At 38.5% G+C, this 11,965-nt stretch overlaps 1 pseudogene; it reads left to right on the top strand.

The window, feature by feature from the left end:
- Positions 1–5,617: 5,617 nt before the first annotated feature.
- LOC143679076 (heat shock factor-binding protein 1 pseudogene) lies at positions 5,618–5,844 on the top strand (annotated as a pseudogene).
- Positions 5,845–11,965: the final 6,121 nt, after the last annotated feature.

Here is an 11,965-nt window from a genome sequence, read left to right as displayed (position 1 = left end):
CAACCTGCACCAGGAATGCACACCCGGGTGGGGAAAGAGGTATTGCAAGGTAAGGAGGTGCATGGGGGTGTGGGAAGGCATAATCCCAGGAGCCTTGGAAGGAAAAGATCTTAATCCTTTTTGGCAGTTGGTGAAGTAAATCTGTGTTCTCCAAACAAAACATCTCTTTTGACACCAGCCAGGGGCCATATTTCTTTCTAACTTCTTAGTTTCTCAGAGCTACCACGATAAATACCATTCAATGGGTTGGTTTCAAAATTGAAAATTTATTGGTTCACAATTTTGAAGCTGGAAGAAGTTCAAACTCGAGGTGTTGAAAGGAAATATTTTCTCCCCCAAATCTGTAGCTTTCTGGTGCTGGCTGCTGGGTGTCCTTGGGTTTTCGTGGCTTGTGTCCCTGCTTTCAGGTCGCATGGTGATGTCCTCTTCTTTCTCTCCCAGTTCCTCTGACTTCTGGCTCCCTTCTGTGGTGTGCTCTCTCTCTCTCTGACTTCTGGTTTCTTGCTCTTTATAAAGTCTCTAACAATCTGAATTAAGATCCAACCTCATTCAGTAGGTCCCATCACAAAAATGTGCATTAACATACAAAGCATGTCTAAACTAGAGTACATGATCCACTCTACACAAGTCTCAATAAAGATTCTCAAACCATATTCTTCTGCAACAAATCAGTCAAAATCAAAGCCTACAAAAATTGAAAATACTTTCACTATGCCAGTGTGATAAGATCATTTGAGTTTAATTTTTATTTATATTATTCTTTTAAATCTAGAAATCACAAACCTGATTATTCCATGGATAACTAATTCCAAAGTTCTATCTGCTCTCCTTGGAATCATTCTCCAAATGGAATTGTAGAGAGAATTGGAGAAAAGCTTAATTTATGTCTTTGGTGTACTTTACACGATCTTTACATTTTGACCTTGTTTGTATTTTCAGAAGCCATGCGTGGAATTTGAAGAGTCGGTCAATAATATAATCCAATCATCAATAGAATACAAACTTCTTGTTTATTAATACATGATTAAAAATGTATATGATAAAAAGATATTGACTGTACCCAAGTGTGTGGATGACAAGAGCAATTATTGTGCAGCCTCCTAATTACTGCGTGAGCTAGGCACCTCAGTGAAAGTCGATAGTCTGTTTAGAAGTCACAACACATCCTTTTCTCATCTCTCATCTTCCTTTTTAAAAAAAAATCATAGAACTGTGCGGGGGACTTTTTGGCTCCTTTTTTTTAAATTTTATTATTATTATTTTTTGTATACCGTATGGTAGGGTCACATTTCAGTATTTTTCCAAGTGGGTATCCTATTATTGCAGCACCGTTTGTTGAAGTTTTGTTTGGTTTTTTGTTTGTTTGTTTATTTGTTTTTTGGGGAAGTGCATGGATCAGGAGTCGAACTCGGGTCTCCTGCATGGTAGGTGAGAATTCTACCACGGAGCTACCCTCACACCCCAAGATTTTATTTCATATCTGGTTTTAATTTTGTGACTTTAGTAATTGAAGAAGCAACCAATAAATGGTTCCATGCTAGGCAGAGGAGACCGATTCAATTCCCGCCTACGAGGAGTCTCTGCAAGATGATGCTATCTAAAATCTTCAGACTAAAAGAAAGCATGTGAAGGGTATCATGCTTGCCCTCCTCATTTGAAGATTGGTCAACAGCAAGCATAGGCTCTGAGTTGTTGCAGCCATGGTGGTAATCGCTTGTCTTGTCCCTCGCTTTCTCCTCTGATAAACATCCTTGCTGTGACCAGGGGGATGGAGTGAGGACTGATCGTCCAGAACCACACCTGCACCTTTGGCCCTCTTCACCACTGAGCCACCCAAACAACTAAAGTTTTGTAGGGGATATGATTCTGCACTTAAAAATATAAACATGTATATGCATGTATTGTAATTTTTATTCCATTGAGTTGAAATTGTTAAGCAAAGAGCTTGCAGGTGGCGGCAGCCAAAAAGCATGGATAATGTTTATATGAGATGTAAAGAGGAATCTATATTTGTGCAAGATAAAGGAGAGGGATAGTTGCTTTTTTTTGTTTTTAATCTCAATCTGGAAATCCTTCTTCCCAGCAGATTATAAACTGTGCCTTCTTATCTGCCCCCACAAAACATAGAAACCAGGTAGGACAGGAAGAAATAGACACACAGATTGTAGTGTTTTCACAGTCCCAGACCATTTCCGAGGAATAAATGGCTGGTGGCAGCCACTTCGCAGAGTCCGTGAAGGGAAGCCATCCTCCTAAATGCTGGCTTTGAACAGATCTGGAAAGTGGTTATAGCTTAGCAATACGTTTGATAGAGACTGCGTGTGAAGTGTGAACTTCGGAGAACTGACCCTGAGATCTGAAAGCCTGAGCATTCTTTGTGATTATATTAAAAGCTCTTATACAAGGAAACAATTTCAATCCATCTTGATGCAACAATTGGACACAGAGGAAAAAAGGATAAAGGAAGAAGAGTGCAAAAGCATTTCCTAAAGCCAACTATAGATAAGAGTTTCAAAGTTTGTTTTAATTTTTAAATAAAGTGTGGAGGTTAATATGCCCAGTTTATGCCAGTTGCAAGGGCTTATATTATATTTTTGCAATAGAAAATACATCCCTTTCATGGTGTAAATTCAACCATTCTTAAAGAATTCTTTTGTAGCCATTTTCAAGTCCCTGATTTGGTTTCAATAAAAGCATACAGGAAGACAGAGGGGGCACTAGAAAAGATCAACAAAGCATGGGCAGTGAGAGACTTCCTGAGATAGTATTTATAGTCCTGGGAGAATTTGTTAGGTACCAGGCACGGTCCTTAGTGTTGCAGATTCAGAAACTTTTTTAACATTATTCACAAGACTGTGTCCGCTTCTGAGGATTAGACTCATATTACCACAGCTCACAAAAGACTGATGTATAAAAACAAGATAATACTTAAGACAGTGGCCTTGGGATGGAACAGACTGGGGTTGGAATCAGGGCTCTGCTGTAAACCAGCTGTATAACCTGGACAAGCATATTTTCAGACAGCTCCTCTGAAGACACCTCACAGTGCTTTATCACCTTGTTAGAGATTTGGCTCAGCAGCCAACCTTATTTGCTTTACTTCCAAAACTTTAGCAGGCTTTTACTCCTATTCCCAAGCCCTGCTGATGTTCCCTAGTTACTCTTTCTAGGTATGCTTGCAAATGTATAACTGGCCTAGCTAGACCCACCTGATAATGATGTTGATTTTGGGGGGTCCGTAGAGTGAATATAAAATTATAGCTACTACTTCTTGTGCACAGCCAAAACAAATCTGTTCGAAAATATACAACTAAATGGTACCCATACTGGATTCCTTTATCAGACTGAAAGTTATCCAGGAGTAAAGCAGACTCTTCAGAACATAGGTCAAGATGAAGACCTTGGGCAGATTATTTCACTTAAGTCTTTTTATCCTCATTAGTAAAACAGGGCTAGCAGAGCCAGCCTGATAGGGCTGGGTGAGAATTAACTGAGAGAGGACAAGAAAGCATGTGGCACAGTGTCGAGCAGAGAGTGGATATTCAGTAAATGACTGGTAGGATGGCAATAGTGGAGACCGAATGATAGAGAAAATGCAAGAATATTAACCCTCTCCTCAATTACGACAGTATATAACCTATTGTTGCTCAACTTAATATAATACAAAAAGCCACCAAAATATGTTTAGTCTGTCTTGGAAATGCCTCTTGGAGTTGATTTTCTTGTACAAATTCATGCTATTTTGCCCAGTTATTTCACATTTACTGTTGTATTCACATTCTTTCATTGTCAATAGAAATGCAAATAATTATGGTAACAGTTTGCAATGCAGCAAAACCATACAGCCTAAGAGCTGAAATATACTATTAATGGCACATTAACTTCATGGCAAATCACTGGCTTTTTTTAAAAAAAACTTTTTTATTGTATAATAATAACATATATACAGAGCAAAGAAAGGAAAAAGCAATAGTTTTCAAAGCACTCTTCAACAAGTAGTTACAGGACAGATCCCAGAGTTTGTCATGGGCTACCATAGGATCCTCTCAGATTTTTCCTTCTAGCTGCTCCAGAATAGAAGAGGCTAGAAGGCATAAATATTTTTTTATCATCATAATTGACTTTTTTCTTCTTTTTTTGTGAAAAAATAACATATATACAAAAAAGCAATAAATTTCAAATCATATTACTACAATTAATTGTAGAACATATTTCAGAGTTTGACATGGGTTACACGTCCACATTTTTAGGTTTTTACTTCTAGCTAAGATACTGGAGACTAAAAGAGATAACAGTTTAATGATTTGGCAATCATACTCATTTGTTACATCCTATCTTCTCTGTATAACTCCACTATCACCTTTGATCTTTCTATCCCTTTCTTTAGGGGTATTTTGGCTATGGCCATTATAAGTTTTTCATGTTGGAAGGCCTGTCGATAATATGAGGTAGGGAGTGGGAATTATCTGATATCATGGAGAAGCTGGGCCTTCTAGGTTCAGGAATTATCTGTTCCAGGGACCCATTTGGAGGTTGTAGGTTTCTGGAAAGTTACTCTAGTGCATGCAACCTTTGTGGAATCTTATATATTGTCTTAGGTGTTCTTTAAGCTTGACTGGAAAGGTCCTGATTGGGGTTTGGCAGGTTATGATAGGTAGCAATGTCTAACTGAAACTTGTATAAGATCAAACTCCAGAGTAGCCCGTCGACTCTATTTGAACTCTCTCTGCCACAGAGAGTTTATTAGTTATACTTCTTTTCTCCATTTTGGTCAGGAATGAATTGTTGATCCCATGGTGCCAGGTCTGGATTCATTCCTGGGAGTCCTCTCCCACACCACCAGGGAGACTTTCACCCCTGGATGTCATGCCCCACGTAGCAGGGAGGGCAATGATTTCACTTGCAGAGTTGGGCTTAGAGAGACTGAGGGCACATCTGAGCAACAACAGAGGTCCTCCAGAAGTAACTGTTAGGCATACCTATAGGTAGGGTAAGCTTCTCTGCTACCTACATAAGCTTCACAAGAGTAAGTCTCATGATCGAGGGCATGGCTTATTGATTTGGGTGTCCCTAAAGTTTGACACAGTATCAGGGCATTTCCTGATGGTAAGATTTAATAGTTCTATATTTTTTCTCCCATCCCTCAAGGGACTTTGCCATCTGCTGAATGAAATCACTGGCTTTTGAATAGACATTTCCTAGTTCATACTTCTTTGAAATGAGTATGAATAAATGGCCATGGGGATAAGTACTGACACAACAGAGCTTCTGTCTGCTCTCTGGTTTGAATCTGCTGGATCAAGAGTGGTCCATTGTAATAATTAATGTTTTGTTCTGGTTACCATCCTCTTTCAAAGAGCCAAGGATATTGTGACCTGTACCAAAGAATGTCTTTGGGGGAAAAAAAGAATTATTCTATAAACAGAGTCGATAGATGAATGGATGAGCAAATAAGTAATTTCCTGTGATCTTTCACATTCCGAAGTCCAATGACACCATTTACACATCCAGAAATGTTTAATATTGAAATCAAATCTCAAAGGAAGCAAGAAAGCAAGCAAACAAATACATCATTCCTTTATCTTAAAGATAAAAAGGATATGGGGGAACTGGGGAAATGGCCGAGACTGACCCCTAGACCGGGCAGGATCTCACCTCAGTGGAGCAGACACTTTTGCAACAGACACAAGATAAACTTCAGACTGTGTATGACTAGAACATTGGAAGAATTGATGATAGTAGTTGCATTAACAGTCTGGAAAAATCATTGCAGCTCTCATGACACAAGCTGGGGTGGAAGAACTGGAAAGTGGAAACAAGACACCTGCCACACAAAAGAGTTGAAGGTGGCTAACTGACATTGAAATCTGGAGCACCACTTTTACAAGACAAGAGAAGACTGAATGGCTTTTTGCAACTACTATGAGCACACAGGATTTATATTATAAAGTGGACATTCTTTTCATATACTATATTGTTAGTTTTCAAAGTGATTTGTCCACCATTTTTTTTTGAACCTGGTAACTTCACATCTTGGAACTTGGTCAATTGTGCTTTTAAATGGTTTAGCACTAAAACTCTGACAAGTCATGTGTGCTGGTTTGAAAGGATGTATGGACCCTAGAAAAGCCAAGTTTTAATCAAAATCCCATTTCATAAAGGTAGAATAATCCCTATTCAATGCCGTATGTTTGAAACTGTAATTATATCATCTCCCCAGAGATGTGATTTAATCGAGAGTGGTTGTTAAGCTGGATTAGGTGACGACATGTCTCCACCCATTTGGGTGGGTCTTGATAAGTTTCTGGAGTCCTATAAAAGAGGAAACATTTTGAAAAATGTAGGAGACTCAGAGAGAGCAGAGACTGTTGTATCACCACGAAGCAGAGAGTCCGCTAGTCAGTGCTTTGGAGATGAAGCAGGAAAATGCCTCCCGGGGAACTTCATGAAACTGGAAGCCAGGAGAGAAAGCTAGTAGATGATGCCATGTCTGCCATGTGCCCTTCCAGCTGAGAGAGAAACCCTGACTGTGTTCGCCATGTGCCTTCTCACTTGAGAGAGAAACACTGAACTTCATGGGCCTTCCTGAACCAAGGTATCTTTCCCTGGATACCTTTGATTGGACATTTCTATAGACTTGCTTTAATTGGGATATTTTCTCAGCCTTAGAACTGTAAACTAGCAACTTATTAAATTCCCCTTTTTAAAAGCCATTCTGTTTCTGGTATATTGCATTCTGGTAGCTAGCAAACTTGAACATCGTGCATAAAATTGTCTAATATTTTAGTGTATTTTTGTGCAGAGACTTTATTTTAAAAAATTTGAAAAATTTCAAGTTGAGAAATAGTATAGTACTTGATAGAGAAAACTCCTTAAATGAATAAAGTATGATTATTTTATTGCTTCCTATATCATGATTCCTATATCATGATTCTTTGCATTGCAAGTATATAATATTATTAAGAAATAGATGGGCTGTAGATGACAAACGGTACTGTAAATTCTCTTATTGGAGGGTTAGTTTTCTTTTATCTCGAGAACACATGTTTAATGGGTTGTATCCTCTTATCTATTAAAAAGGGTGAGATTTCTTTCTTTCTTTTCAGTCTCTTTAGCAGATTGCCTGTGATCTGGTTTAATGCTTATTAAATAATAAAATTATTTTTCTTTCTCTTTAAAAAAAAAAAGAAAGAATGTGGCCTATTTATAAGTTTTATGAAAACAAAGAAGTAAGGTCCTTCAGTAATAAAATGGATTAATGGCATTATTCAGTTGCAGAAACAACTTTGAGTGGGCTATTTGGTAATGCTGAGATGATCCGTTCATACCGGTAGAGGCCAGATAAAACCAGGGTGTAGATGCGTTTAAGCCTAGTAAATGGTAAATGCAAATGGTATCACCTATTGCTGTTCTGAGGATAGTCTGGATTTAGTTAGGAGTTAGCTTTATAAGTTATCGGGGAGAAAGATTTCCAAGGCAGTCTCCTCTCTCCAAAAATGTCTGCCATAAATAAAGTTACCTGAAATCTTGTTACTGTTTAAAAAAAAAAAAAAAAGGATATGCTTGGAAACAGTAGCATCTTATCTGTGAAAGTTTTAAATGATATATCAATACCAAGGTAGGTACAGTAAATTTTGTTTCTCATGCCCAAGTTTTCCTTGAACACTAAATTAATGTATTCTTTCTCTATGCCCCTGCTCTCTGATAAATCTTGCCATAAACATTTCAGGAGGATTTCAGACTCAATCACTTTCTTTTTTGTATTTAATGCTACAAGGAGGATATGTACTTTTTTCCCTTAGTTTTTGCAGATTCATCCACATTCTCATTTGGCCAACCTATGAGCCTCTAGCACACAATTGCCCACAGCTGGTCAGGATTGAGGGCCGTAATATGAGGCCCTTGAGTTTGGGCACAATCCACCACAAAATCAATTTTGGTCATTTGCTAGTCAAACAACTGAGCAAACCAGTCCTAATATTTAGCTGTTTTAATTATCACTGAAATAATTCTTTGGGTAAGATGATATGGTTACTTTATCCATTATAGAATCACAATCAACTGTTTTTACTTTTATCCCCATTATATTGAATTACTGCTTTACATCTGAAAAGTTAAAAACAAAACAATTGTACGCAATAGAGACAGTAGAAAAATTGTTCCATGTAATACCTGAAACAGCCAGGAATCAATAGAATGCTCCTTTTGGTTACATCAAATCAATGCACTGGTGGTGTATACAAATCTGGAAATAAGGCATAAAAGTGGACTATTTAGGGCAGGCCACTGTGGCTCAGCAGGCAGAGTTCTCACCTGCCATGCTGGAGACCTGGGTTCAATTCTCAATGCCTGCCCATGCAAAAAAAAAAAGAAGTGGATTATTTAGACACATGCACATTTGTGTCATTATATGTACACATTCATTCAATAGTTCCAAGTATTTTAGGGGAAAAATAGATGGCACCATTTTACCAGTTTTTGTTATTTCATTTTTATTTCTCTAAATATCTTCTTTGGGGACCAAAATAAGCTACAAAGAATGGAAGAAAAGCAACAATATTTCTAATAGGATGTCATTAGTCATGAAAATCACAGATGACGATTATTATCTTTTTGTTTGTTTATTTTTTATGTGTGTGGAAGATATTCGTTTCATTTTGTAAACTCGTACAAAAAAAAAAAAACTTTGAAAATCTGGCTTGGTCAGAGTCTGAACATGATTCAGATTGTTCTCAAATAATTCCATGAAACATTGACTTTGACCAGAAATGAGAGGTGTTTTTTAAAAATTTGTGTTAATGTCTTAGTTTGGGGTGTGTATACTTTCTAGTCTTCCCCACCTGATGACCACAATTAAAAATTAGTTGTATGTTTTTTAAAAATAGACTGAATAACTGAACAGAATCAGACCAAATTATAGCCTGAAGTTCCAGTTTTCTTCTGATTTCAATTTGACACTGTGGTTCCTACTGTTTATAGACAACTGAAAGTCAGGGAGAATTAAACACATGAAGTTCACTTGTAGATGCAAACAATCATTGTGGATGTTAAACCTATGACCCTTACCCAGATGACAGAATGCCTAGAAAAACAAACATCTTCCAGAACTGCTCTTTCCATCTCTGACACCATCACCATGCACCAGTGTATCAAGGTCTTAGCTATTTTGATCCAAAAGTATTACCTCTATGCATCAAGAAGAGAAGGCTGATGACATAAAGGAGAATTTATCTAATGAAAAGTTTACCTGTAAAGTGACTATGTAAATCAGCAGAAGTTCATTGATGACCATAACTGAGAAATCAGGATTGAAGGGATGATTTTGGTTACTGAATCATTATATAAATATTCAGTTTTGCTTTGCGGCATATCAGAGCAGTCAGGGAAACACCCGAAATCTCCGAATTGTGATCCAGCTGCCCTGATCTCTGATAATGATGGCATAGCCCTTATCTTCTGCCCTGCGATTGTAAAAACGTGTGACTAACTTTCATCTGTACCTAGTTATCCAGTTTTTCAACTTCAGAGTCTTGTAATCACTAAAGAGAGGCCCTGCAGTTTATTAATGAAGGGTTGGGTCTGCCCAGAACTAACCCACCCATCGCACTATCTCCGTGACTGATGCTGGATCTAACCAAAGTGGGCCCACCGGACATGTGCAGTAGATTAGACTTCAACCTACAAGTCACCTAGACCTCATTCCACCACTATTCTTTCACATATTCTGTGACTAAGCATGGAATCAATCTGCACATGCTCAATAATTAGATCACCCTTAATTATATCATCTGGGGAGGGCCAATGAGCTCATTATCCTAAACCCTGCCCACCTTTTTTCTAATAAAACTATCAGAATTACTGCAATTCGGGGAGACAGATTTTGAGTCCTTAGGCCATCTGCTGTCCCACTATGTGGGTAGTAATAAACTCTTTCTCTCTTTGAACCCTGGTGTCTCAGGAATTGGTTTATTGAGCGCCTTTGTCCGGTAACAATGACAACGCTTTTTTTTTTTTTTTTTTTCCTGAAAATAGAGTTGAATCTGCCATGGTTATCTCTGAATAACTTGGACGAGTTTCTTTTATTATATTTTAGATGCTGGTAGTTAATCATGATAATTAATAACATAACCAAAGAAGGCTAAGTACTTCATATCTTCCAAAATCCTCAAAATAATTAGGTTGTTATAGGCCCAATTGGGTGCTGAGGACCTGAAGGACATAAGAAGAGTCATGACTTTTAAAAGTCCACGTGGTTCTCCTACAAGCCACTTACCTACTTCCTTTAAGGAAGACAGAAGGAGACAAAAGATAAATGCTCACAGGAATTGATGATATAACACCGTGCAGCTGCTAATGCATATGGATGTGTCATGCAAATGTCCCCAGCACAAACACATTCTTTAGTTTAAACCTGCAACCATATTCAGAAATAAAAGAGTTTCCAAATCAAACTGCTGACTCTCTTGCTTTTTTCCTTATCAAAACACTCCAGCATATATCTTACCAAGGCAGGGGAAATCAAAAGAAGAACCAGCTGAAGTTACCCATTCTTGTCTTTCCCTGGATATAGGTATATGCTGCAATTTTGCAGATCAATTTGTGAGCTGAAAAAATTAGATGTGGTCCACTAAAACTCAAAATAAAGCTCTTTGGGCAATGCCTGTACTAATTTCCAAAGCTTATCTTTGCAGAGAGGTATTGTAATTTACAATTGATTGGTTTTTCCCTGTCTAAAGATGTGTGTTGATTATACCTTTACCTGAATATAAAAAGATCTAGAGGAATACTTAGTAATAAAACTTTTTTCTCTTATCTTCATCCTTTCTATTCTTTTTGTCTTAAATTTTGCAGATTCTCTAAGTTGAAAGGAAAAATAGATTCAAGGGAAGGACAGAAAGAAAATAGGAGGAAGGATTTGGGAGAGCAATCTTGTCACATTAAATTTTCCAAAGCATCGACCTAGTTAGAGTATAGAGCTGTAAATTTATTGCGACATATACTTCTCGTCAGGCTAGTACTGAGTATTTATTGAAAAGTTCTGTATTGGGGAATGAAAAATGTCAAACAAGAAACTTCAACTGTTACCTGGAGGGGAAGTTAAATAGTAACTTGGGAGTGATTTCACTCCAACTTCTTTATGATTGGGAGAAGGAATACCACTTTGACATTTTTTTTATAGGTACCTATACTGAAGCTAAGCACTCAGAAGAATGAGGCGGTTGCGATTTGTTGGGGAAAAAGAAAATGAGTATGTATCCGGGGATTAACCCGCATTTGTGCTCTACAGGGAAGCAGGCTAGACACTCACTTTTAAGGCTCCACTCCAGTGAAACGCCATCAATTCTGAGTGAAATGACTTAGGGTGAAATTGCATACCTGCAGGTGGCATTGTCTGTGCTGCAGCTCCAGGCACATCCTCCCTCCAGCCGGGGTTTGACACTGGCCTGTCTAGAATATCTACCCGGAACAGCCTCAACTTCTATTAAAGGGCCTAGGGTCCTACAGACAGCCACGCAGTTCCTCCTTGCTCCTGCCTATTAGTAGCGCGCTGCACCCAAAGGTGGGGGTGGGGGTACCAATTCCCCTTTCATGGACATGGGGCTCTGGGTTTTGTGGCCTCGGTTTGGAAACTCCAGGGTGAAGACGAGGAGACTGAGAAAAAGAAGGCCAGCAGTGCAAAAGGCAACCGCTGGCACCTTCTTTACTGCCAACCAGGATTTTTGGGTACCGCCTATATTCATTAACAGAGAACCCGGGTCACTCAAAGAGCTCGGGCTCGGGACCTCGGCTAAGGAACAAGCCACGTTGGTTTGAAAATGGCTTTGGCAAGGTCTTCCCCCTTCCATCATCCCAACTCCCTTGCCCAGGGTCAAGCTCAGGGATGTAAGGAGTCTGCTTCTGGAGCTGGTCATTTCTTCTTTTTCTTTGTTGTTTTCCTAGAGGCGAGGCAAGAAAACGTTCACGG

The sequence above is a fragment of the Tamandua tetradactyla genome, chromosome 4 (genome assembly GCF_023851605.1).
Source record: "Tamandua tetradactyla isolate mTamTet1 chromosome 4, mTamTet1.pri, whole genome shotgun sequence".
NCBI lineage: Eukaryota > Metazoa > Chordata > Mammalia > Pilosa > Myrmecophagidae > Tamandua > Tamandua tetradactyla.
Note: the sequence above shows the minus strand (reverse complement) of the source record. Positions and strands in the feature narration are given on the sequence as shown.